This window comes from Psammomys obesus, unplaced genomic scaffold (assembly GCF_907164565.1).
Source record: "Psammomys obesus unplaced genomic scaffold, mPsaObe1.curated_primary_1811, whole genome shotgun sequence".
Taxonomy (NCBI): Eukaryota; Metazoa; Chordata; class Mammalia; order Rodentia; family Muridae; genus Psammomys; species Psammomys obesus.
In genome coordinates, this window is record NW_026590699.1 from 12,046,066 (window position 1) to 12,071,853 (window position 25,788).

The 25,788-nt window shown below is 36.4% G+C and overlaps 1 pseudogene; it reads left to right on the forward strand.

Moving 5' to 3' along the window:
• Positions 1 to 2,268: 2,268 nt before the first annotated feature.
• LOC129677827 (40S ribosomal protein S10-like) lies at positions 2,269 to 2,794 on the forward strand (annotated as a pseudogene).
• Positions 2,795 to 25,788: the final 22,994 nt, after the last annotated feature.

Sequence of the window (25,788 nt, forward strand, 5' to 3'; positions counted from 1 at the left end):
GTGTAAATCCTGGGATGATAGCAAAATAAACAAAGAGAGAAGAATTACAGAACAGGGGAAGTTGAGAGTGTACATGTATAATTTGGAAGATCTGTGATATCAGTTGCAGATGACATATGAACCAACCAAATCAAGATGTCAAATACAACACAGACATTTGTAGTCTAGAGGGAGCATAAATGCCAGGACATGCACATAGTGTTCATCAATCTGAGGATGCTCCTCCAAACCACAGTGATGAGTGAGATTACATGGAGTCTGTAGATAGGAATTGTGCCCTAGTCTTTGTAGTTGTTGATGTCTGATTTAAGGTTTCAAGGTTAATGCAGAAAACAGAAAAATAAGCTTCCAAAGAGCCCGAGAAGTAAGAAGAAAATTCAAGGATGATATGATGCTGTAAAAAATTAACAAATGCTGCAGCTGCCGTTTTTCCTTGTATGGTTTAGTTTCTTTATAAAAAATTAGGTGTGCATGCATGTATGGATTTATCTTTGGGTTTTCGATTTGATTCCATTGATCAACCAGCCTATTTCTATGTCAGTACCATGCCATTTTTATTACTATTTCTCTGTAATATAACTTGAAGTCAGGTATGGACATACCTCCAGAAGTTCTATTATTCTATAGGATTGTTTTAGTTATTCTGGGTTTTGTTTTTTTTTTTAATTATTAATTACACTTTATTCACTTTGTATCCCAGCCATATCCCCCTTCCTCTTCCCCTCCCTATCCCACCCTCCTTTCCCCTTCTTCACGCATGCCCCTCCCCAAGTCCACTGATAGGGCAGGTCCTCTTCTCCTTCTTTCTGATTTTAGTCTATCAGATCACATCAGGAGTGGCTGCATTGTCATCTTCTGTGGCCTGGTAAGGTTGCTCCCCATTCAGGGGGAGGTGGTCAAAGAGCAGGCCAATCAAAGGCAGTCCCTCTTCCCATTAAGAGCTGGAGAGGACGGGAACCACACAAGGAGAACAACAGAACCAGAAAATTTGAACACAGGAAACTTCCCAGAGACTCACACTCCAACCAAGGACTATTCATGGAGATAACCTAGAACCCCTACACAGATGTAGCTCATGACAGTTCAGTGGGTTTTGGTTTTTTACATATGGAATTTAAGATTGTTCTTTCAACGTCTATAAAAAGTGCTCCTGGTCTAACTTGATGTCTACATGTAGAAAAATGCAAATATATCCATATTTAACACCCTGCACAAAACTCAAGTACAGGTGTATAAAAAAAAACCTCAGCATAAATCCAGATACAGTGAGTTTGCTAGGGGATAAAGTGGGTAAGAGCTGTTTAGTTCTTAGTACCCTGCTGAGGTAACTCACAACTGTCTCTACTCAGCTTCAGTGACATCCTGCATCCTCTTCAGGCCTCTGCACTCAGTTGACTCTCTCACACACACATATACAAACATAAACACAAACACACATACACACATGAAAGAGAGAAGAGACAGAGGGGAGCGTGTGTGTGCGTGTGTGTGTGTGTGTGTGTGTGTGTGTGTGTGTGTGTGTTTGTGCTCAAGCATGTGTGTGTGTGTGTGTTTGTGCGCAAGCATGTGTGTGTACTGTTCTTTGTCTTTAGCAGTCACAGTATAAGTGGTTGTTCGGATGAGAACGACTCTTGAAAACTTGTTTTCCAGGTGTAGAACTGGAAACTGTGTGGGAAGACTTAGAATGCGATCCTGTTGGTGGAGGTGTGTCACTGCGGGCAGGCTTTACGGTTTCAAAAGGCTCTTGCTATTCCCAGTATCCCACGCTCTTCCTATTTGCTGACCAATGTGTGAATTTTCAGCTGTTCTTACAGTTACACCTTACTCTGCCATCACAGACTTTAACTCCCTGAAACCGAAAGCCAAAACTAAATCCTTCCTTTTAGGATTAGCCTCGGTTGTGGTGTTGTATGACAAAAATGGAAACTAAGACATGTTCTTATCTACTTAACCTCTGTGACCGTTTTTGTCACCTTCAACCTGGGACTTAATTTGAGAACGTTAAAGCTGGCTGTGACTTCGTGAACTATTCTTTCCAACTGCGTGTTTTGTATTGGAGGAACCTGAGACCACTAGGAATTCAGTCGTTATACAAATGGCTCATTGCAGTCCAAAAAATTGAAGCCTACTTATTTTTAGTTTTTGAGACAATAATTTATGATTATTCTATTAGATGTCTTTCCACCTCCATGTTCTCATGGCAGACAATTAAAATATCTCCTTTCTAAGTCTGAGCCAGATATTAGAAATTATATGAGAGGCTGTGCCATGCACACCCTTTCCTTTCCAGCCTCTGCCTTGGACCCTGCAGCTGCCTCAAGGTTGATGCCTAAGAAAAACCGGATTGCCATCTATGAACTCCTATGTAAGGAAGAGGTGTTGGTTGCTGAGAAAGATATCCATGTGACCAACACCCCGAGCTGGCAGACAAAAATATGCCCAACTTTCACATAGTGAAAGCCATGCGGTCTCTCAAGTCTCAAGTGAAGGAACAGTTTCCCAGGAGACATTTCTATTGGTAACTTAGAAGTGAGGGCATCCAGTGTCTCCGAGGTTACCTCCACCCATCTCCGGAGGGCTTGCCCTCCACCCTTCGCTGCTGCTGTCCTGACACTGGCAGGCCTTGCCCCAAAGAGAGAGGATAAGCGACACAGAAGAGTCACGATAGAGGAAGCAGACAGAGACACAAACAGAAGAAACAACTGACAAGGAAGCTGAGGCTGAGGCTGGCTCAGCAGCTGAATTCCAGTTTAGAGGTGGCTTTGGTCATGGACATGTTCAGCCAACTCAGTGAAGTTGGAGATTGTGTTGTGTTGACTAAACATTTTAAAAAGATATGAGAAATAAGAGACATATTAAAAACTATATTTTATTTTAAGCTTTTGCTCCTTTTAAAAATTCTATTTATTTATTCATTCATTTATTTATTACGATTCGTTCACTTTGCAGCACCCTCCCTTGTTTCCTCCCATCCCACCCAACCTTTATCTTCTCCCCCTATGCCTTTTCCCTAGTCCACTGCTAGGGGAGGTCCTCCTCTCCTTCTATCTGACCCTAGCCTATCGGATCTCATCAGGACTGGTTGTATTGTCTTCCTCTGTGGCCTGGCAAGGCTGCACCCCTGACCATGGGGAGGTGATCAAAGAGCCAGCCACTGAGTTCAGAGACAGTCCCTGTACTCCTTACTAGGGAACACACTTGGAGACTGAGCAGTCATTTTTGTGTGTGGTGCTACATATTGAACCCACAGTGTATAGAAGAGACACTTTTCCAGAACTATAACTACAATCTTCAACAGAAGAAAACAAACAAAAAAAAGCATGAAAATATACATTAAAAGTTGTAAATATTAGAAATGTCATGTGATTTTATTGTAATATTACAATATCAGATTAAATTGTATTTCTTTGTAGTAATATACTTAGATTTCCTTTCACTTCCTCCAAAAGACAATTATAATTAGCTCATTAAAAAATAACTCTTAAGATAATGTACACAAATTTGATTAAAATGTGTAGATAATGGGGGTACAAATAAATGCTGTTTTCCATTGATTCCCATTGATATAGTTACTCTGTCTGTAAACAGTGGTAAAGTTCCCAAGTGCTGTGCATAGACACAGATATGAATTTAAAGAACCTCATTATTGAGAATCACATTTGAAGCTGAAAATCTTAAAAAGCTATTTTTTTCCATGAGAGGACCTCTATGCATATTTAATTATGACATGATTTATATAAGATGAGTGCCTTGTAGAATCTTTAATATTTTTTCTTACAAAAGCATTCTGCAAGAATAAATGGGCACTGAACAAACTTGCCTGACATAGTAACAGTATGATAAAAAATACTTTTTGCTCCCATCATTCTCTGCTGCACCCTTATTGCTTCTCCTGTTCTTCACGGATGAGTTCTGTGACTTCTGTCTCATCCCATGTACCTATGTAGGGAGATGGAGGAGCTGTGTGTTCTCTACCATATTAAATAAAAGTCAAGGTCAGTTGCCTAGACTTTTGCTGCCAACCAATTTTTTCCTGTGAAATGGAAATTTCACAAAGAAGCTCAGGCTGGGTTAGAATTCTCACAGTAAAACCTAGAATATTTTTTTTTGTCTAATATAATTTATTTTATATAATTTTCTTTTTTTACTGTTATAGTATTAAACCTTTAAAAACACCAATGCATATTTTAAATAAAAATATCTTAGATTATTAATCAAGAAAAATTAAAAAAATACTATCATACCTCTATAAATTTTAAATGTCACTGATCCAAAAATAATGTTTCTGCTTTACTGGAGGTATTTTGAATTATGAGGTAGACACAAGTAAAGCACACTCATTTAAAAAGTTGTAGACTGTGATGCTGCTTTTACTTATTCAAACAGTGATATGGAAATAAAACACTGCCTATTTCATAAATACTATTTGTGAATAGGTAATATCTCAATATTTCACATGAATATAAAATTAGTAATAAATGATATGAATGGAATGTGTTATGTAAGTGTCAAGTAGAACTTTAAAAATGAATCTTTTGTTGGGGAAAATTTTAGAATAATCTCAAAGTAATAAAATTAAATCAGCTATTAAAACTGAAATGAAATGAAATTTGGATAAAGGAAAAAAGTTTTCTTTTTTTATTTTTTAAAATTTTTTACTAATTACACTTTATTCACTTTGTATCCTCCCTGTGGTTCCCTCCCTCCTCCCTTCCCAATTCTGCCCTTCCTCCTCTGTCTGCACGCATGTTCCTCCCCAAGTCCACTGATAGGGGAGGACTTCTTTTCCTTCCTTCTGATCCCAGTCAATTAGGTCTCATCAGGAGTGGCTGCATTGTCCTCTTCTGTGGCGTGGTAAGTCTGCTCCCCCTCAGGGGGAGGTAATTAAAGAGCAGGCCAATCAGTTCATGTCAGAGACAGTCCCTGTTCCTATTACAATAAAACCCACTTGGACACTAAACTGCCATGGGCTACATCTGTGCAGGGGTCCTAGGTTTTCTTAATGTGTAAAATATTTTTTTAAAGAAAACAGGAGTTAAAGTGTCTTTACTCCTTTAAACTTGCTGTTTAAATTAATAGAAAATATGCAAATATTTAGAACATTTTCTTTAAAAGTATTTAGATCAATAACATAACTAAATATAATTATTATCTATCTTGCTAAAAAAAAAAAAAGATAAATGAAACATCCACACAATAAATAAATAGATTTTAAAAGGGAGAGAGATTTAGTATAGTATAGGAAAACATACTTAAAAAAAATAATTAATTTATCCTTTGCCAGGAAAGAATACACTAGTGCTGGCCTTCATGGCTTCACTTTTGATACAGCTTTGAGACAAAAAAGAAAATTTACTCCAAAATCTCCTTCACATTTTTTTTGGAGCGGGCTTTCCTATGAAGGAGCTTTTATCTTTTACCTTTTATCTTAATAATCTAAGATTTTTGCACATTACTCACTACTAATTTTATTTGGATCCATAATTATACTCTTATCCTCTTTTTTGCATTTTATTTATTTATTTTTGTTAATTACAGTTTACTCACTTTGTATCCCAGCTGTAGCCTCCTCCCTCATCCTCTCCCCACACTACCCTTCCTCCCTCATCCCTCATTCATTTCCTCCCATGCCCCTCCCCAAGTTCGCTGACAGGGTAGGTCCTCCTCCCCTTCCATCTGACCCTAGCCTTTCAGGTCTCATCAGGACAGGATGCATTGTCTTCTTCTTTAAACTAGCAAGGTGGGTCCTGCCTCAGGGGGAGGTAATCATTGAGGCCAATCACTGAGTTCATGTCAGAGACAGTTCCCATTACTAGGACACCCACTCAGATACTGAGCTGCCATGGGCTACATCAGTGCAGAGGTTCTAAGTTATCTCCCTGTATGGTCCTAGGTTGGAGTATCAGTCTCAGAAAAGATCCCTGGGCCCAAGATTTTGGTTCTGTTGTTCTCCTTCTGGAGCTCCTGTCCCCTGCAGGTCTTTATATCTCCCCCTTTTTTCATAAGATGCCCTGTACTCTGCCCAAAGTTTGGCTAAGAGCCTCAACACCTGCTTTGATATCCTGCTGGTCCTCTGGGGTAGGATCCTGTCCTGTTCCTTGTTTTCAGATGTCCATCCTGTTTGCCTTTTTGAATGAGGATTGATCAACTTACCCAGGGTCCTCCTTCTTGATTAGCTTCTTTAGATGTACAGATTTTAGTATGTTTATCCTATATTATATCTAATATCCACTTATAAGTGAGTACAGACCATGTGTGTCTTTCTGCTTCTGGGATACCTCACTCAGGATGATCTTTCTAGTTCTCACCATTTGCCTGAAAATTTCATGATTTTCTTGATTTTAATTGCTGAGAAGTATTCCATTGTGAAAATGTACTATGAATTCTGTATTGATTCTTCAGTTGAGAGACATCTGGGTTGTTTCCAGATTCTAGCTATTAGGAAAAAAACTGCTACAAATATATTTGAGCAAATGTCCTTGTTGTGTACCTGAGCATATTTTGGATATATGCCTAAGAGTGGTATAGCTGGATCTTGAGGTAGCACTAACCTTAATTGTCTGAGAAAATGCCAGATTGCTTTCCAAAGTGGTTATAGAAGTTTACATTTCCACCAGCAATGGAGGAGAGTTCCCCTTTCTCCACATTCTCTCTAGCATGTATTGTCACTTGAGGCTTTGAACTTAGCCATTCTGATGGGTATAAGGTGAAACCTAAGGGACGATTTGATTTGTATTTTCCTGATGAACATTTTTTTAAGTATTTCTCTGCTATTCGATATTCCTCTATTGAAAATTCTCTCTTTAACTCTGTACCTCATTTGTTAAATTAGATTACTTGATTTGTTGCTTCTTAACTTCTTGAGTTCTTTATATATTCTGGATATTAGCCCTCTGTCAGATATAATGTTGGTGAAGACCCTTTCCCAGTCTGTAGGCTGTCATTTTTTTTCTGATGACAGTGTTGTTTGTTTTACAGAAGCTTTACAGTTTCATGAGGTCCCCATTACTGAATGTTGATTTTAAAGCCTGTGCTGTTGGTGTTATGTTTAGGAAGTTGTCTCCTGTGCCAATGAAGTCAAGGCTCTTCCCCATTTTTTTTTTTCCTAACAGATTTAGTGTGTCTGGTTTTATGTTGAGTTCTTTGATCCATGTGGACTTTAGTTTTGTGCAGGGTGATAAATATGGATCTATTTGCATTTTTCAACATGTAGACATCCAGTCAGACCAGCACCTTTTTGCTGAAGAATCTGTCTTTTTTCCATTGTATGGTTTTGGCTTCTTTGTAAAAAATCAGGTGTCCGTAGGTGTGTGGGTTTATTTCTGGCTTTTCTATTTGGTTCCATTGTTCTACCATTCTGTTTCTCTGCCAGTACTATGCAGTTTTTATTACTATTGCTCTGTAGTACAATTTGAGAGAAGGGTTGGAGATACCTCCAGACAGTCAGTTGTTATACAGGATTGTTTTAGCAATTCAGGGTTTTTGTTTTTCCATATGAAATAGAGAATTTTTCATTCAAGGTTTGTAAAAAATGTGTTGGTATTTTGATGGGAATTGTATTGAATCTGTAGATTGCTTTTGGCAAGATGGCCATTTTCACTATGTTAATTCTACTGATCCACAAGCATGGGAGGTCTTTTCCTCTTCTGATATCTTCTTCAATTTCTTTATTCAGATTTGAAGTTTTTTCAAACAGGTCTTTCACTTGCTTGGTTAGAGTCAGCCCAAGGTACTTTATTTTCTTAGTGGCTTTGTGAAGGGTGTTGTTTGCCTAATTTCTTTCTAGGCCCTTTTGTCTTTTGTATACAGGAGGGTTACTGATTTTTTTTTTTTTGAGTGAATTTTGTTTCCAGCCACTTTGCTGAAGGTGTTTATCAGCTGGAGGAGTTCTCTGGTTGAATTTTTGGGGTCACTCATGCATACTATCATATAATCTGAATAGTGATACTTTGACTTCTTCCTTTCCGATTTGTATTCCCTTGATCTCCTTTAGTTGTCTTATTGCTCTAGCTAGGACTTCAAGTACTATGTTGAAGAGATACAGAAAGAGTCGGCAGCCTTGTCTTGTTCCTGATTTCAGTGGGATTGGTTTAAGTTTCTCTCCACTGAGTTTGATATTGGCTGTAGGCTTGCTGTATATTGTCTTTACTATGTTTAGGTATGTGCCTTGTATCCCTGATCTCTCCAAGACTTTAAACATGAATGGGTGTTGGATTTTGTCAAATTCTTTTTCAGCATCTAAGGAGATGATCATATGTTTTTTTCTCCTTCAGTTTGTTTATATAGTGGATTACATTGATGGATTTCTGTATATTGAACCACCCTTGCATGCCTGGTATGAAGCCTACTTGGTCATGTTGGGTGATATCTTTGATGTGTTCTTGGATTCAGTTAACCAGTATTTTATTGAGTATTTTCTCACTAAAGTTCATAAGAAAGATAGGTCTGAAGTTCTCTTTTTTTGTTGTGTCTTTGTGTGGTTTCTGTGACTGTGGCTTCATAGAATGTGTTTGGTAATGTTCCTTCTATTTCTATTTTGTGGAATTGTTTGAAGAGAATTGGAGTTAGCTCTTCTCTAAAGGTCTGGTAGAATTCTGAACTTTTTTTTGGATGGGAGACTTTTGATGACTGCTTCTATTTCTTTGGAGGATATAGGACTATTTAATTTCTTTACCTGAAACTGATTTAATTTTGGTTAATGGAATTTATCAAGAAAATTATCCATTTCATTTAGATTTTCAAATTTTGTAGTAAGAGCTAATGATTCTTTGGATTTCCTCAGTGTCTGTTGTTATGTCTCTCTGTTTGTTTCTGATTTTGCTGATTTGGATAGTTTTTCTCTGTTTTGGCTAAGGGTTTGTTTATATTGATTCCTAAAGAAACAGCTCTTGGACTCATTGATTCTTTGAATTGAATTGTTTTCTTTGTTTCTAATTCATTGATTTCAGTTCTGTTTGATAATTTCCAATTGTCTACTCCTCTTGGGTGTGTCTGCTTCTTCTTTCCTCCCCCCCCCCCCACTAGGGCTTTTGGGTGTGGCCTTAAATTGCTTGGATGAGATGTGTCAAACTTCTTTCTGGAGGCACTTAGTGCCATGAACTTATGTCTTATCACTGCTTTCATTGTGTCCCACAAATTTGGGTAAGTTGTGCCTTCATTTTCATTGAACTTTAGGAAGTCTCTAATTTCTTTTTCATTTTTCCCTGACCAAGATGTCATTGAGTAGAGAGTTGCTTAGTTTCCATGTGTATGTCAGCTTTTTGTTATTTCTGCTTTTGTTGAGGTCAAGTTTTTGTCCATGGTGGTCTCTCATCCCTTCTCTTAACTCTTAAATTTTACCACAAAGCTCAAGAAGAAAGCAGATATAGTGCCTTCAGGATTTTATTTGAGCATACTAGGTCCCTCACTTACGTATAATCCTTTCTGAATAAATAGCATGTTTCCCCCATGTCACACCATCTTTTGGCTTCTAAGGCATGGCCAACAGTGCCACGTATATGATGAATTAGGCTTTATCTCCTTTATATATTTTAATCAGCTGTTCTGAGCATCATAATTAGTATTATCTGAAAGGTCTGTTCCTGGCAATGTAGATATTCTCTGTCATACTGTTTAAAATTCTTTCAACTTCTAATCATTACGCAATTCCAAAGGAATGTGTGCATTTGTTGTGGTTTGAAAGTGAAATGTCTTGTTTAGCTTCTTTAGGTGTACAGATTTTAGTATGGTTATCCTATATTATGTCTAATGTCCACTTGTAAGTGAGAATATACCATGTGTGTCTTTCTGTTTCTGGGTTACCTCACTCAGGATGATCTTTTCTAGTTCCCACCATTTGCCTGGTAATTTCATGATTTCCTTGATTTTAATTGCTGAGTAGTATTCCATTGTGTAAATGTATCACAATTTCTGTATCCATTCCTCAGTTGAGGGACACTGGGTTGTTCCAGATTCTGGCTATTATGAATAAAGCTGCTAAGAACTTGGTTGAGAAAATGTTCTTGTGTATACTTGAGCATATTTTGGATCTATTCCTAGGAGTGATAGAGCTGGATCTTGAGGTAGCACTATTCCTAATTGTCTGAGAAAGTGCCAAATTGATTTCCAAAGTGGTTGTACAAGTTTACATTCATACCAGCAATGGAGGAAGGTTCCTCTTTTTCCACATCCTCTCCAGCATATGTTGTCACTTGAATTTTTGATCTTAGCCATTCTGGGGGGTGTAAGATGAAATCTCCAGCTGGGATACAAAGTGAATAAATTCTAATAAATAAAAAATAAAATAAAATAAAAAAATAAATACAAGCAAAAATAAAAAAATAAATTAAAATAGATATTTAAAGAATAGATATCTATATATCCATGTAAGTGTGCATGTGTATATTTTTTAAATGTGTAAAACTGTATAAATGCAACTATATAGAAACAATCATAATTTACTTTTTTAGTTAAATATTCTCAATTGGAACTGTTCCAGCTATGTAGAACTTCTTTTTTCTAACTATCTCGGATCCCACCCATTCATAATTTCAAAATTTCAAAATACTTGCTAATGTTCTTCATTTGGGCACCTTTCTTCCATCCACGCTGACCTGGCCTTGTGCTCCCCGGCATGCTCACCCATCTCTTCCTCCTGTTTCAATACCTGTTTTCTACCCAAGATCCTTCTGTCTTCAAAGCCAGAAAATCTTCCACTGTCCCTCACTTCTGCCCAGGCCAGGTGTAGGCCTTTCAGTCAGTCAATTAGGGGTAATTGGGGAACATTCATTATCATCACGTGGGTACAGGAGATAGTATATACCATGCGTGTCTTTTTGCTTCTGGGACAACTCACTCAGGATGATCCTTTCCAGGTCCCACCATTTACCTGCAAATTTCATGATTTCCTTATTTTTCATTGCTGAGTAATTGGGAAAGAATCTTCACTAACCCTTTATCTGACAGAGGACTCATATCCAATATATATAAAGAACTAAACAAGCTGAAAAGCAACAAACCAAGTAATCCGCTTAAAAAATGGGGAACAGAGCTAAAGAGAGAATTCTCTGTAGAGGAATATCAAATGGCAGAGAAGCACTTAAAGAAATGCTCAACCTCATTAGCCATTAGGGAAATGCAAATCAAAACAACCCTGAGATTTCACCTTACACCCATCAGAATGGCCAAGATGAAAAACTCAAGGAACAACACATGCTGGAGAGGTTGTGGAGAAAGGCGAACCCTTCTCCACTGCTGGTAGGAATGTAAACTTGTACAACCACTCTGGAAATCAATCTGGCGCGCTTTCTCAGACAACTAGGAATAGCGCTTCCTCAAGATCCAGCCATACCACTCCTAGGCATATACCCAAAAGAGGCTCAAGTACACAAAAAGGACATTTGCTCAACCATGTTTGTAGCAGCTTTATTTGTAATAGCCAGAAGCTGGAAACAACCCAGATGCCCCTCAACTGAAGAATGGATGCAGAAACTGTGGTACATCTAAGACCTCTTTTTGAAACACTAAATAAAGTAAAATTCATGCAGGAAACTATTTTTTTTTAAATTTAGTTAGTGACTCAAATCATAGTTTGAGCCCCAAGAAATATGCTGTGTTGAATCACCTAGACCTTTAAAAATGAAGGTTCCATGTGTTCAACCTCAAAGTTATCATACCTCGAGGAAGAGACAAATGGCCCTTGAAATTTGTAGGCATCTCTGGAGGCTCTCTGAATTCCCTCTAGGCATTTTATTATTTCTTGAAGCAACGAAACATGTTTTATTAAACATGCCCTTGTGTAGAGAATATGTACGGCCTCACTCCTGGAGAAGCACAGGAGCTAATGCAAGATTTTTCTCTGATCTTCACTACACTGGGTATGTGTTAATTAGTGACAGTGCATAATTTGAACAATTGCTACTGACAGAGTTCTTTGTAAGCCTATATTTATAATATTCTGACAAGTTCCCTTGGTTTGAAATTAAATCAGTTGCACCCTAAGACACTCTGGGTAATGAAAATTTCTATCAATTATTGTAGAAATAGGTAGCTTGGTCAGGCATGGGTGACATTTCATTACCGATGAGTCTTTCCTTAGGGTCAAGTATGTCATTTGTAATTCATTAAAATAGCACACTTCTAAAAACTCAGGGTTGTATTATTTTAATATTGATATTAATTTAGAAGCATGCATTAAACCAATATAGATGCAAACAATAATGGTTAAAGCAGCATATTGCTCATCTCCTTTTCTCCTTGACACTCTGCTGTCAATTCTAACACTTCTTTGGAAGACATGGGTCATTATTCATAATTGTTAGGTAAGTCTTACAGGAGAACTATTTAAAACAAAATTGTGAATTATGTGGTTTAGTGTTAGAAAGCAAAGGATATGAGGTTATAGAAAGTACAGGAGAAAAAATATAAAATTTAACATCAAATTCCAACAACATGGTCAGTTAGACAAGACTAGCACAGTGACAAAACCAGTTGACATGCCAACACGGATGGAGAATACCTCACAAGACTTATGCCTACATAACAAGCTATACGTAAAATTACTGCTGAAAATCAGTTTTCTCCAGGGCTAAGATACCTGATTGTTTATCTAACCCCAAATATATGTGCATGTGAGCAACAGTAAGTTAACTCAGCAGGTTGTACTGACACGTACATATGAGTGTGTATGTATGCAGCTATGTTAATTAAAGAAGATGGAATAGATTTACAAAGGAATGGAGGGAACGCAGGACTTGGGAAAGGAAGGAAAAGGGTGTAGATGGTTTAAATACAGTTCTCTTATAAGAGGTTCTCAAAAGTTTTAAAAGTTTAAAAAAGTAAGATCAACTGGCATCCACAGACAGATGCAGATTTTGCAAAGTACTAAGGAATTTTATAGTTTAGAATTATACACACTCTGCACTCTCATCTCAAGTATGATATTTTCCAAGGAACTATAGAGAACTACTAATTAACCAAGAAATTTTTCTCATAGTGACCGTTAAACAGTATTATGGGCAAAAGAGTAACAAGACACACTTACAAAATATGGACACAACTATTTTCATCAAAGAAAATAATTTATCAAATTATATACTGTACAGTGACCTCTGAACTAATAATTAAAAATTAATAATACCTGATCTTAAGAACCAATGGTATAAAATGAATACATTACTTTCAAAGAAAAATAATTACTTAGTTTGAATACATAAGAATAATAAAACAAATCCCACAAAAGTATACTTTGGTTTAACTCTTTTTTAAAAATAGTGTGATGATCTTAATAATTTTTTGCATAAGCTGGGCAAACTCTAACATGAACACATGTTATCTTTATACCAATATATATGTATGAAGAATATTTAGTCTATCTTTGCATCATCTGGTACAAAAATGAGTTAATTTTTGCAATTATAATGTAAACTATTTATGTGTATTAGAAAAACCTTGAACCTTTATATGAAATATTCAATTAACATATCTCTCCCAATCTCTTCTGGTTATCAGTGAAAATGTTCTTGTAGAGTTCCAAATTGCGTATTCAAACAAGAACTGTGATAAACTGTCTTTCTGTCTGTCTTTATTACCCTAATCTATTATAACCTCATGCTCTTAATCTTTCAGGAGGGGCAAAACATACCACAAGGTGCAAAAACCTTTTACATTGTAAAAAAATTGTTTCCCAGTAGTGAAGAGAAGTTAGCCAGTGGATGTTTTTAAAGGTTAATTGTATTTTTTATATTATATGCATATGTAGGTGTCTTTGTGAGTGCGTGCCTGTGAATTGGTTAGCAGTGGAGGTCAGAAAAGTGTGTCAGACTCAAGTTGGAGGAACACGTATTTATGAGCTAACAGATGTGGGTGGAAACTGAGATCAGCTGATCTGCTCAAGCCAATAGTGTCTCTTAGCTACTGAGTCATTTCTCTAGTAGGTTGTTAATTTTTGCATAAGTTTTGGAAGAAGTCAAAGGCCATCTTGTAGTAAAGTATGAAAATTTGAATCTTAGAAAACTCATTTATTTCCCTTGAGAAAAGGAGAAAGGGCAAATAGCTTAATGAGCATCAATGACAATGTTAAAAGTAATCTCACCATAGTTTAAGATTATTTCCAAAAGTACTCAGTTTCAGATATGACAGAATAAAGAATCAAAAAAATCAATGTAAATTGAATTCTTAAAATTAAATCTGAAATAGCACCTACTGATAATTATCAATATTTGCCTTGGTTTTTATCAAGGGAAATTGAATGTAACCCCCTGTGCTCCAAATATTTGTGTCCTTTTAGATTTTCTGGAGACAGGGCATTCTGCTTTTAGCCTCTCTCACTAGACTTCTACTTCAGAAGACAGAGATGATAGAATGGAAGTTGCAGGTTCCCCTAAGCAGCAGCGACCTCAACCAAATGTTAGAATTCCCACTTAATGCCACACTTAACCAACGTCTACTTTAGAGATAGAGAGGCTCTGTTTACTTTCTTTTTGTAGGGAATAAAGTTTCTTTTAGTTCTTTATTCTTTGCAGTGTTAACATTTGAATTAGTTAATACTACTTAATGGGCAACAAATGCAAACCTTTCACACAGCCTAGAGTATCAACAGAACACTGACCTACTTCTTTTGGTGTATTCCCTCGGCTGCTGACACCGAAGTTGCCTGCATCTATGAAAGCTGTATATCAAGACCGCTCATGTTTTCAGCTTTACTGTTCACAGTGACAGGCTGTATAGAAACGTCTCACAGTGTATAAAAAGAGTATTTCATGATTAATGTTTACCCAGTTTGTTATTATAAATTATCATAAAGTGCACTCATAATCACTGATTACTCATGAGCAAAACAGTTTAATAGTTTATATAAATATTAAACATTACAAATTATATCTCCTTTTATTTTGTTTTGTTTGTTAAACACATTGAGTCTTCACAATAGAACACAATAGAACACATTTCACAATAGAAAAACTGAATTAATTAATCAGAAATGCTTTAAAAACACTTCAACTCACTTAGTACCCATTGTCTTCATTTGTATGTATAGAATGTAATATGAGTTAGAGATGTATCTCAGCACTAGAATGATTGTTTTGTATATACAAAGCACTATATTCAGGGCCTGTGGTCTAATCTACAGCAGTACTAAATAAATGGACGAGAACATGATGTAACAAGAGATAGGATACTGGAGACATTATCTCCAGTCTTTCTGAAGTCTATTTTCCCATGTCCCAGTTTTCATATTTTAAATGGTATCTGCAATGAATAATGGATTTCTACCAATTAGAATAGTACCCAATGCTTTAAAATCATATACATACTTGAATATCTCAGTAGAAAAAAAATTGGATAAGTCTCCTGTTTCTTCATCCAGGCTTTTATTATCTTTATGAATGTCTGCTATTTTGTTCTTAACGCTTTCAGGTTTGGTCAATGTGAATTAAAATAGAAGCACAGAGATCAAAGACCACGAGAAATATCTAAGCAGGTAGGGTAGTTCCTGTCATTCTGTGAAATGAGCAAATCACAGTTGATAGGATGACTATGACTGTCAGGCTATGATACTCAAAACAAATATATGAGATTACATCATAGAATCTTTGTTAATCAACTCATAAAAGAAAAATTATCTGTTCTAAGCTACACTATGGGAAACCTACAAGGCCTGACTCCAGCTAGATGACACCCCCTTTCTGAATTCCTACACCAAATATTATGAACTTTTCATCTATAATTATAAACCCTCTTGATTAATCAGCAGTCACTATACGTACATAGCTTTTAAATCCTTGAATTATCACAGTTGTGAAAGTAAAGAAAGTCAATGCTTTTAAAAATCGCTGACATATTTGGTAAGAAACAAAAGAAGTTGTGTATCTAAAAACAACAGTCCATGGCAGACATCAAATGAATCTAACAGGAGACAACTGTGAAATACACACACACACACACACACACACACACACACACAAACATAAGCTTTTAAACACTTAATTTTTTACATATCACCAATTTTTATAATGGGTAACAGAATATATAGAGTAATTGCTGGTGATATTTGTTCAAGTAAAACTTTCAAGACAGCTTGACAAACCGTAAAATCAATACAATACATATAATGACTTTATAACAGTTCTCCACCCAGAGTATATTATTTTTATATATACTTATTATTATATATTTGGATTTATAAATTTATTTGCTAAACTTTACTTGTTCAGGCAGTTTCCACATTTGTGTTCCCATAATGTCTCTGCCCTCATGCCTGCACTGCCTCTCACCATCATGTTCCTATACATTTATTTTTAACCATTTATTTTCAGATGATTTAAAAATGCCTTAGAGTTCTGTGAAATAACACAGAAGATATCCACATAATATGTACCATTGTCACCTTGTGGTTTTAGAGAGGATGACAATCAGAACACTGACATAAATGCAAGCCACCAATTGCAAACATTATTAGCCATATAGGCATATTATGGTGTCACATGGAGAAATAAAGCTGCTATGACACAGAAGCTTCCTTTCTGTTTCATAACTTCTGTAGTACCAGAATATGTTATGCAGGCTGAAGGGGATAGAAAATTCCAACAACAGTCCTATCCTAACTGTGAACCCTGTGATCTGAAGTAAGGACTAGCCTAGCAAGAGATGCTCACTAAGGTAATAATGGCATGTGTGTTATAGGCATAACCACCTGATTTTGAATGAACTTAAGGCCTTTTGTTCAGGAAAGATCTCATACTTGGGTAATAGATATATACTCAAGAAACCATGGTTAGAAAGGTCATATAACCTTAGGAAGGAAGAATTTACTTGTTACTTTGCCAATAAATAAATAAATAATAAATAAATAAATAAATAAATGAATAAATAAATAAATAAAACAAAAACAGAAAACAAAAACATCCTTATTTGAAGTTACTGCCATATTGTAAAAATTAAGAAGAGATTGTTGTGTCCTAAGGAAATTTAAGCAAAAATAATTAAGCCATTGAGTTATAGCCTCATTATAATATATTAGGGTGAGAATTTTAATTCTATAACTAAGTGGACAACTTAGTCTTTCCTTATTTTTGTTCTTAGAAAAAATTGATGAATGTAATAGTATTTAACACTACTAATGCTACAGGTTATTATAAGAAATTTAAATGAGAAAATACACAAAGTTAATTCCTAGGCTATTAACTTATGAAATTCAAGGCCTAGTAATTTTTTCTATAGTATTATTCAGTAACTGCTATTTGATTTTCTCCACTCAGAGGCTAGTGAGTTAGCTGCTTGTTGCTTCATAGATTCAGAACACTTGGGCCAGAATGAACTACATTAAAGGAAACCACACGGCTGATAGCTTCCAAATGCAGATAGCCTTACATGGTTGCTTTATGGACTCTGGATTGGTGCCACAACTGAAAAATATCACACGTGATGAACCCCTCCCCCTTTCTCCACAGACAGTAACTGAATTACTGAATTTTTCAGAGGAGTTGTTACTTCAACATCAAAGATCATTTCATATAAATAACCTGATAAAGTCTGGATGCTAAGAAACCAGCTACTTGTGCCTTTGCCAAGCAATAAGATGTATTAAGATCTTAGTTACCTCTAATGCGGCTCTCTCCCCAAACACAGTACAAGTCTGGGTAATTAATAGTATAGAATGTTTGAAAATACAGTTTATTCAACTTAAAAATCGTTTTTAAGTGCTTACTCTATCAGGCGTTATGTTAAACACACATCATTTATATGAATCCTGTTACTGCACAATAGATATAAACATAGTCGGGAAACAAATGCAATTGGAAGTTGTGACTTTTTTCAAAAGCAATAAAAACATGGAGACAGCAGGGAAGAGTATAAGGAAGGCATTTGACATAGACTGAGGAAAAAAGGTGTCTGCAGAGGGAGCAAGCTAAGTAGGGGATTGCGCAGGGTAGCAAACTGCGTTGCTTCTCAGGAAGTCCCTGAATTTTACTGCCTTAAATGCATGCTAAACTACAAAACAACCTTTTTCTCCATTCTGTCTTTTACTAGCTTGTTCGTTTTCTGGCAAGGTAAGGTTTGTGAAAGAGAGATTTTTCTGGTTTGGGGAACACAGTTAAAAATGTTAAAATGAGAATCTTCTATTTTATCAGCTTGATATTCTAGTCCATAAATAGAGTTTCTTTTACGGAATTCTGTTTCTGTAGAAAGTTCTATAAATTTTAAGAGAAGAATCAAAAGGGAATTGCACATTTGGAAGAGATGTTCACTCCATGAGAGATAAGTGTAATGTGCTTTCCTTTGATCAAAGAGGAACTGCTGAAGAATTAATTCCATCACAGACACAGGAAGGATCAGTTAAGTACGTTTAAATTCCATTCTGACTTCTGAAATGGTGCACATTCCTCTGATTTTCTAAAATTACTTTCTTTACGTTTTCCTCACTTAGCATATGATAGATTCAAACAGACTTAAAGAAGCATTCAAACAAATGGCTCTTTAATGCAAACCTCTCCACTCTCTACCTTTAGAAAGCAGTGTCTTCCAGGGGAGCTGTAACCCACTTTGAGAACAAATGTTCCTGAGATGAGGAGGCTGCTCTTCTTGAGCATGTATTTCCATGAGCAGCTCAAAGCCTTTTAGAAATGTCTGCAGGGATTGGGAAAAGGAGATGAAGGAGATATGTGTACACTTGAGAATTTCAGAAAAAGCTGAATGAAAGAGAGGGAAGAGGAGCGTAAGGAGAGGGACACGCTTAGATTTAATCGAATCAGGGTCGCAGGAGTTTTAAACTGAGATTGGGATGAGATCCGTGCCTCATTTCCTCCTCAGACTCGTGAACTCTTAACTTTGTTAAGTCTCACTTATGTTCCACGTAAAGGGACTGCACATCGGATGAACTGTACCTGTGAAACTTTGGGCAATACCCCACAAGAACACCTGGTGAAATAATATGAAATACCTGATAACCATGACCCCCATGTTCCTTTCTTATAAACGATATGAGACTGCTGTCCTGCCTTTTACTACAGCAATGTGTGTGTGATCGCGATAGGTCTCTAAGGAAACAAAGACATTGAGACGTTGGCTTTGTGTCACCTTGTCATTCAGGAGTAAGTATGCAGCAAGCATAAGCAATTACAAAAGACATTATTAGCAACTAAGGAAAATAACAACAAAAGATTGTGCAAGTAAAATTTTTAATTTTTAAGTCATTTGCATGATTTTGTCCACATGCAAATATTGAAAATGATGGGTCTAATGGAAAAATTGTCTCAGGTATTTGTTACATGTATACCTCTATGATATTTTGTATTTCAGAAATTTTAAAGAGATAATAGCACTAGTATGATTATAACTAGCATAGATAATATGTAGTTCTCTGCAAATCATTTTATATTCATCTTAATAAAGTTGTAAGGTTTAATACATTCTTTAAATGACACTTAGATAAGTTATATTTCTGACTTATTTGAAATTATTAAATCAATTAATTGTTTCATTTCTCTAATTAAAAAAACTGAGTTCATCTTTGGTTCATGTTCATACATAAAGAATTCATCACCTAATAACACATGGCATGTGTTCTCTTTTCATCTATGTGACAGAAATACATGACATAAATAACTGGAGACGTGTGGGATTTATTTTGGTTTCCACTTTTAGAGCATTCAGTTTAGTGCATAGCTTCTTGGCATATGTGCTTTGGCAGAACATCATGGTGATGGGGAGCATGGGTGCTGGGATAGTTCTTCAACTCCTTGCGTCAGCAAAGAGAGGAGAACACAGGAAGATGCCAAGGTGACTGGACCTACACAAGGATACTGTTCATTCAAGTAGAAGCTACCTCCCACCTTATCTTAAGTTAAAGAGGTGTTATCCCATTATGAAAGCATAAGGCCATGATGGAGTTAATTTGTGAATTAGAGTCCTAAAGATCTAATCATCTCTATATTTTTCAGCATAGTAGCACATAAAAATATGCTTTACTAACTCTTTAGACTTTTATTAATGCAATTAAGTTTGCAAGTAAAAATTAATCACCATACATGAGTTTTTCTTAAAGTAACAATTAAGTTTCATAATCAAAATTAATTAAATTAAAAATTATAGTTAAGTGACTTATGAAGGAGTATTTCTTTTGAAACTTTTCAGTAAATGACACCAAGAAAACACTTCCATTATTTGGTGTTTTCCCGAATCAAGTTATATTATTTGTGTTCTCCTTTCTTTGAGCTTTGTGGTTTTTCTGTGATTGATAAAACTAATAAAGTAAGAAAGGATAATTCTATGTGGTGAAATTAGGCTATGAAACATGACAGAGCCTTAAGTGCATCTCTCGTTTTAATTATAAAATCTAATTTAACTATGTTATGTTGTAAATATGCAACAAAGTCTAATCTCTTCTCCCATCATGTCTAGGCCCTCAACTTCAATTGATCTCTTAACAAACAGGCAGTCAAAAGTTGCTGGTCATATAAGAGATAGACTTCCTAGGAATGGATTCTCCAGTATTTGAGAGAAAGAAAGTTTATACTTCACTAAACAAGTTTACTCAAATTATTAATATGTATTATAGGTATAATATATAAATATATATATTATTTTTATATATTTATAATATTTATAAATATTATTTATATATATTTATATAATATATATTATATAAATATTGATGCCATCTATTTTTATGTTTTATTATCATTTATTACACTTTATTCAATTTGTATTCTGCCTGTGTCCCCCTCCCTGTCTATTCCTAATCCCACCCTTCCTCCCTCTTCTCCCCCTAGGTCTTTCCTCTAGTCCACTGATAGATCAGGTCTTCCTCCTCTTCTATTTGACCTTAGCCAATCAGGAATGGTTGCATTGTCTTCCTCTGTGGCCTGGCAAGACTGCACCTCACAGTGGGAGGTTATCAGAGATCCTGTCACTGAGTTCATGCCAGAGAAAACTCCTTTACCCCTTACTAGGGAACCTACTTGGAGAGTGAATCTATGGGCTACATCTGAGCTGGGAATTTAGGTCCACTCCATGCATGGTCCTTGATTGGGGTATCAGTGTCTGCAGGTCCCCCAGGACTCGTTTGATGCCATCTACTTTAAGAAATGGTTTCACTGTGTAGCCAGAGCTGACCTATAACTCGTGATGTTGGTGAGGCTGGTCTTGAAACCATCGACATTTACTTGTCTCTCCCTCAATATCGCTGGGTTAAAAGCATGTGCCACCACAGCTGGCTAAATATCAGTTATTTTTAACTTCTCTAAGATTCTTTTACTGCATTTTGTTTCAGAATTTTATACATCATTTCAATACATTTTCACTATATCAGACTCCACCTCCTCCTGAGTCTTCTCAGAGTCATGCTTTCTTCTACAAGGATTGTTTTATGAATATATTTACAGTATTGAGTCATATTAGTGCTGCTCTCATGTACACGGCTGCAGATTGACCACTTGGGCACAGAAAATCTATCAAGCAGCTTGTCCCTGAAGAAAACTTGCTCTCTCTCAGTAGCTGTTAACTCATTGCCTATAGGTCTGCAACTAGGCATAGGACTATGTGTGATACTCCTCCATCCACACTGGAATGTTGATGGTTGTGGCCTTCTGTATGCAGCCGTTGTATTGAGAGCTCATAGGTGCACCATCCCTGTCATGTACAGAATATACTATTATACATCAGTGCTCCTCATCCTCCGGCTCCTATAATCTCTCTGCATGCTCCTTCGATAATCTTAACTGGGTTCAGGATGTGGAAGTTGTATCCTGTTTGATGAAGGACACTCTACAGTCACCCTTTCTCTGTACTTTGACCAGTGTTTTGTCTCAGCAACAGAAAATACACTAATGGTTTATTTAATAAAATAACTGAACAGTCTTAAATATCATTTAAGTTAGGATAAGTCAGTGGTGACTGATCCAATATATTTCCAGAATCATTTGGAAGAACATTTTTTATGGAATTGCTTACTATTTTATTTTCTACTCCAGAAAGAATAAGATTCCAGATAGTAGTGGTCAGCATTTTATTTGAGAAACATTTAAGAGGTCCTGTTGGTTAATGTCATTCTGATTATTAGGACATAGTATCCAGTTTTACCATATAAAAGTGAAATTTGTCTTCACTTTAAACTTCAAGGATATCAAGAATACTCGAGAGAAAATTAATTTATACTCCATAAATGAATGTGATCAATGTAAAATTAGCTAATTTGGATAAAATAAGGTATTAGAAATAATGGGATTATATATACTCTAAAGTTAAAACTTTAACCCCATGTGCATGTACAAATTTAGTTTCACATGTTCATCTATACAATTTGCACATCCAGTGTATAAAAACATGCAAATTTGATACGTTTTTCTGCATGTGGCAACAGTTAGCATTGTACACTCTGATACTTTTTCCATGATCTTTTCTTTTGTGTGATGGTGTTTACATTCGTTCAGGCAGCTGACATATGCTCTAGTGTGATCATTTTGAAAGTTCTTATTCATAAAGAACAGAACTTGTTGCACAGAATAGAGCCATGTCCTGCCACGTGAGTTTTCTTTTTCCTGAACAATTTACTACTTAATTAGAAGCTGCAAGTTCTAGAAATGACAATACTCATTTATCATCATAACAATCTATGTTTGGTTTTATTGTTTTTATAGGCTTATTTTTTAAAAAAATTTACCAACATATATTTATACACTTTTTCTCTGGTTATTCTACATTGAGGCAAAATGTGCTTTCTCAGATATGTGTGAGATGTATCACAAGGCTTCAAAGACTCTACAGAGTGTTAAAAAAAAAAAAAAAGGAACAGGCACTCCACAAGGAGAGTAACAGAACCAAGAAATCTGGGCACAGAGGTCATATCCAAGACTGATACTCCAAACAAGAACCATTCATGGAGATAATCTAGAACCCCTGCTCAGAGGTAGCGCATGGCAGCTCAGTGTCCACGTGGGTTCTCTAGTAATGGGAATAGGGACTGCCTCTGACATGAACTCAGTGGCTGGCTCTTTGATCACTTCCCCCTGAGGGGAACCTTAAGAGCCCACAGAAGAAGACAGTGCAGGCAGTCCTGATGAGACCTGGTAGGTTAGAATCAGAGGGAAGGGGAGGAGGACCTCCCCTATCAGTGGACTTGGAGAGGGGCACGGGAGAAAAAGAGGGAGGGAGGGTGGGATTGGAAGGGAATGAGGGAGGGGGCTACAGCTGGGATACAAACTGAATAAACTGTAATAAATTAAAAAATAAATAAGTAAAAAAAAATATGGTCAAGGCTACTTATTGAGATACTAACCTGACAGGCCTTTACTTTTGCTTAGAACAGTCATCTTAAAATAGCTTCACCCTGACTTTTCAGTAAATAATGTCTAAGACATTTTATAGATTTGGTTACACATTTCCACATACATTGTTGACTATTGATTTATCTTTTACTTAAACAGTGGTTATTCCTAAACCAGCTATATACACAAATCACCACACAGAGACTAGGATTTATTTAATTAACCTAGAGCACAATGCTGGGTAATAGTTATTCCATCCTAATCCTCCAAGCCCACGTAGCTTTCTCCATTCAGAATTTCCAACATTATACTTGCTTTTAGTGATACCTTAGGTCTGGTTCATCTCTCCTCATGGTTCCAAGTCCTGTCCTGCTGATCTCTGCTCTCTCACTCCTCCCACTCGCTTCTCCCTCCTCCCCTCTGGACCTGGATGTCCCACCCTATTCTCTCCATTGCACAGCATAGGCTGGTTGTTTTATTGACAATACAGAGAACAAATGGTGGCATGTTTACACAAACTTGAGACAGGTGATACTTAGAATAAACATCACAATGCAATGTCCTGACTGAAACCAGAGAGTGGGATAGAGAAATCAGCATTTGAATGAACAAGGGTAAAGTGTATACATTCCACAAGAACATTATACCAACACACGTATATAATTAAGAATCCATACATTATATTTTTTAAATTATTCACTGTTATCCACATACATAGATATCTACCATATTCTTTCTGTGTGGAAATAAATCTATGTTTTTCATAAATTCCATTATGGAGAATTATTTTTTATATTAATTTTTTATTTTTATATATTAATTACAGTTTATTCACTTTGTATCCCAGCTGTAGCCCCAACCTCATTCCCTTCCAATCCCACCCTCCCTTGTTCTTCTCCTTTCATGTTCCTCTCCAAGTTCACTGATAGGGGAGGTCCTCCTCCCCTTCCATCTAACTCTAGCTTATCAGGTCTCATCAGGACTGGCTGCGTTGTCTTCCTCTTTGGCCTGGCAAGGCTGCTCCCCCATCAGTGGTATTTGATCAAAGAATCAGCCACTGAGTTCATGTCAGAGACAGTCCCTGTTCCCATTACTAGCATACCGACTTGAATACTGAACTGCCATAGGCTACATCTGTGCAGGGGTTCTAGGTTATCTCCATTCATGGTCCTTGGTTGGAGTATCAGTCGCAGAAATGACCCCTGGGCCCAGATGTTTTGGTTTTGTTGCTCTCCTTGTAGAGCTCCAGTCACCTCCAGGTCAGTGGGATTAATTTAAGTTTTTCTCAATTGTGTTTGATGTTGCCTATAGGCTTGCTGTATATTGTCTTTACTATTTTAAGGTATGTGTGTTGTATCCCTGATCTCAAGGAGGATGTTTTTTTGAGTAACCTTCTAATGCTAGCTGACCTTTACCCAACAGATTTCTGAATATTTATTATTTAATTCTCATTGCATATTACTTGTTTTCTAAAAATCTATTTTTAAAAATTATTGATATATTAGCCTGAAAATCTTTGCATTTGCAATAAATTTGGAGAAACCCTAAACTGGATTAAAAACATTGGAGTGTCTTTCTATCTCCCCCTTCTTTCATAAGATTACTGCATTATGTCCAAAGTTTGGCTGTGAATCTCAACGTCTGCTTGATAACTCGTTCAGCAGAGTCTTTCAGAGGCCTCTGTGGTAGGCTCCTGTCCTGTTTCTCGTTTTCTTTTGTTTCCAATGTCTACCACATTTGTCCTTCTGAATGAGAATTGAGCATCTTCTCTAAGATCTTCCTTGTTGTTTAGCTTCTTTAGGAGTATAGATTTTAATATGTTTATTCTACTATCCACTTATATGTAAATATATATCATGTGTGTCTTTCTGCTTCTATGTTACCTCTCTCAAGATGATATTTTCTAGTTCCCACAATTTGCCTGCACATTTTATGATTTCCTTGTTTTTAATAGCTGAGTAGTATTCCATTGTGTAAATTATTACCAAGAGAGCCAAAAAAACAAAACAAAACAAAAAAAAAAAACAAAAAAAAAAAACCCCTGAGCCCTGGGGGCCCTGCAGAGACTAATACCCCAACCAAGGACAATGCATGGAGAGGACCTAAAACCCTGGCTCAGATGTAGCCAATAGACTCAGTCCCGAAGTGGGTTCGCTAATAAGGGGAGCAGGGACTCTCTGGCATGAACTCAGTTACAGACTCCCTGGTCATCTCTCCTTGGGGCGTGCAGCATTGCCAGACCACAGAGGAAGACAAGGTAACCATTCCTGATGAGACCTGATAGGCTAGGTTCTAGGGAAAGAAGACCTCACCTATCAGTGGACTAGGCGAGGGGCATAAGGGGAGAAGAAAAAGGGTGAGTGGGATTTGGAGGAGACTAGGGAGGAGGACACAGTGGGATACAAATTGAATACATAATAAATGATAATAATTTTAAAAAGTCATAAAAAACAATGGAATGAATTACTTTTGTTTTGTTTTTGAATGTTTTTATTGTCATAGATTTTTTTATATATTTTTAATCAAAACATTTCTCCTTTTCCCT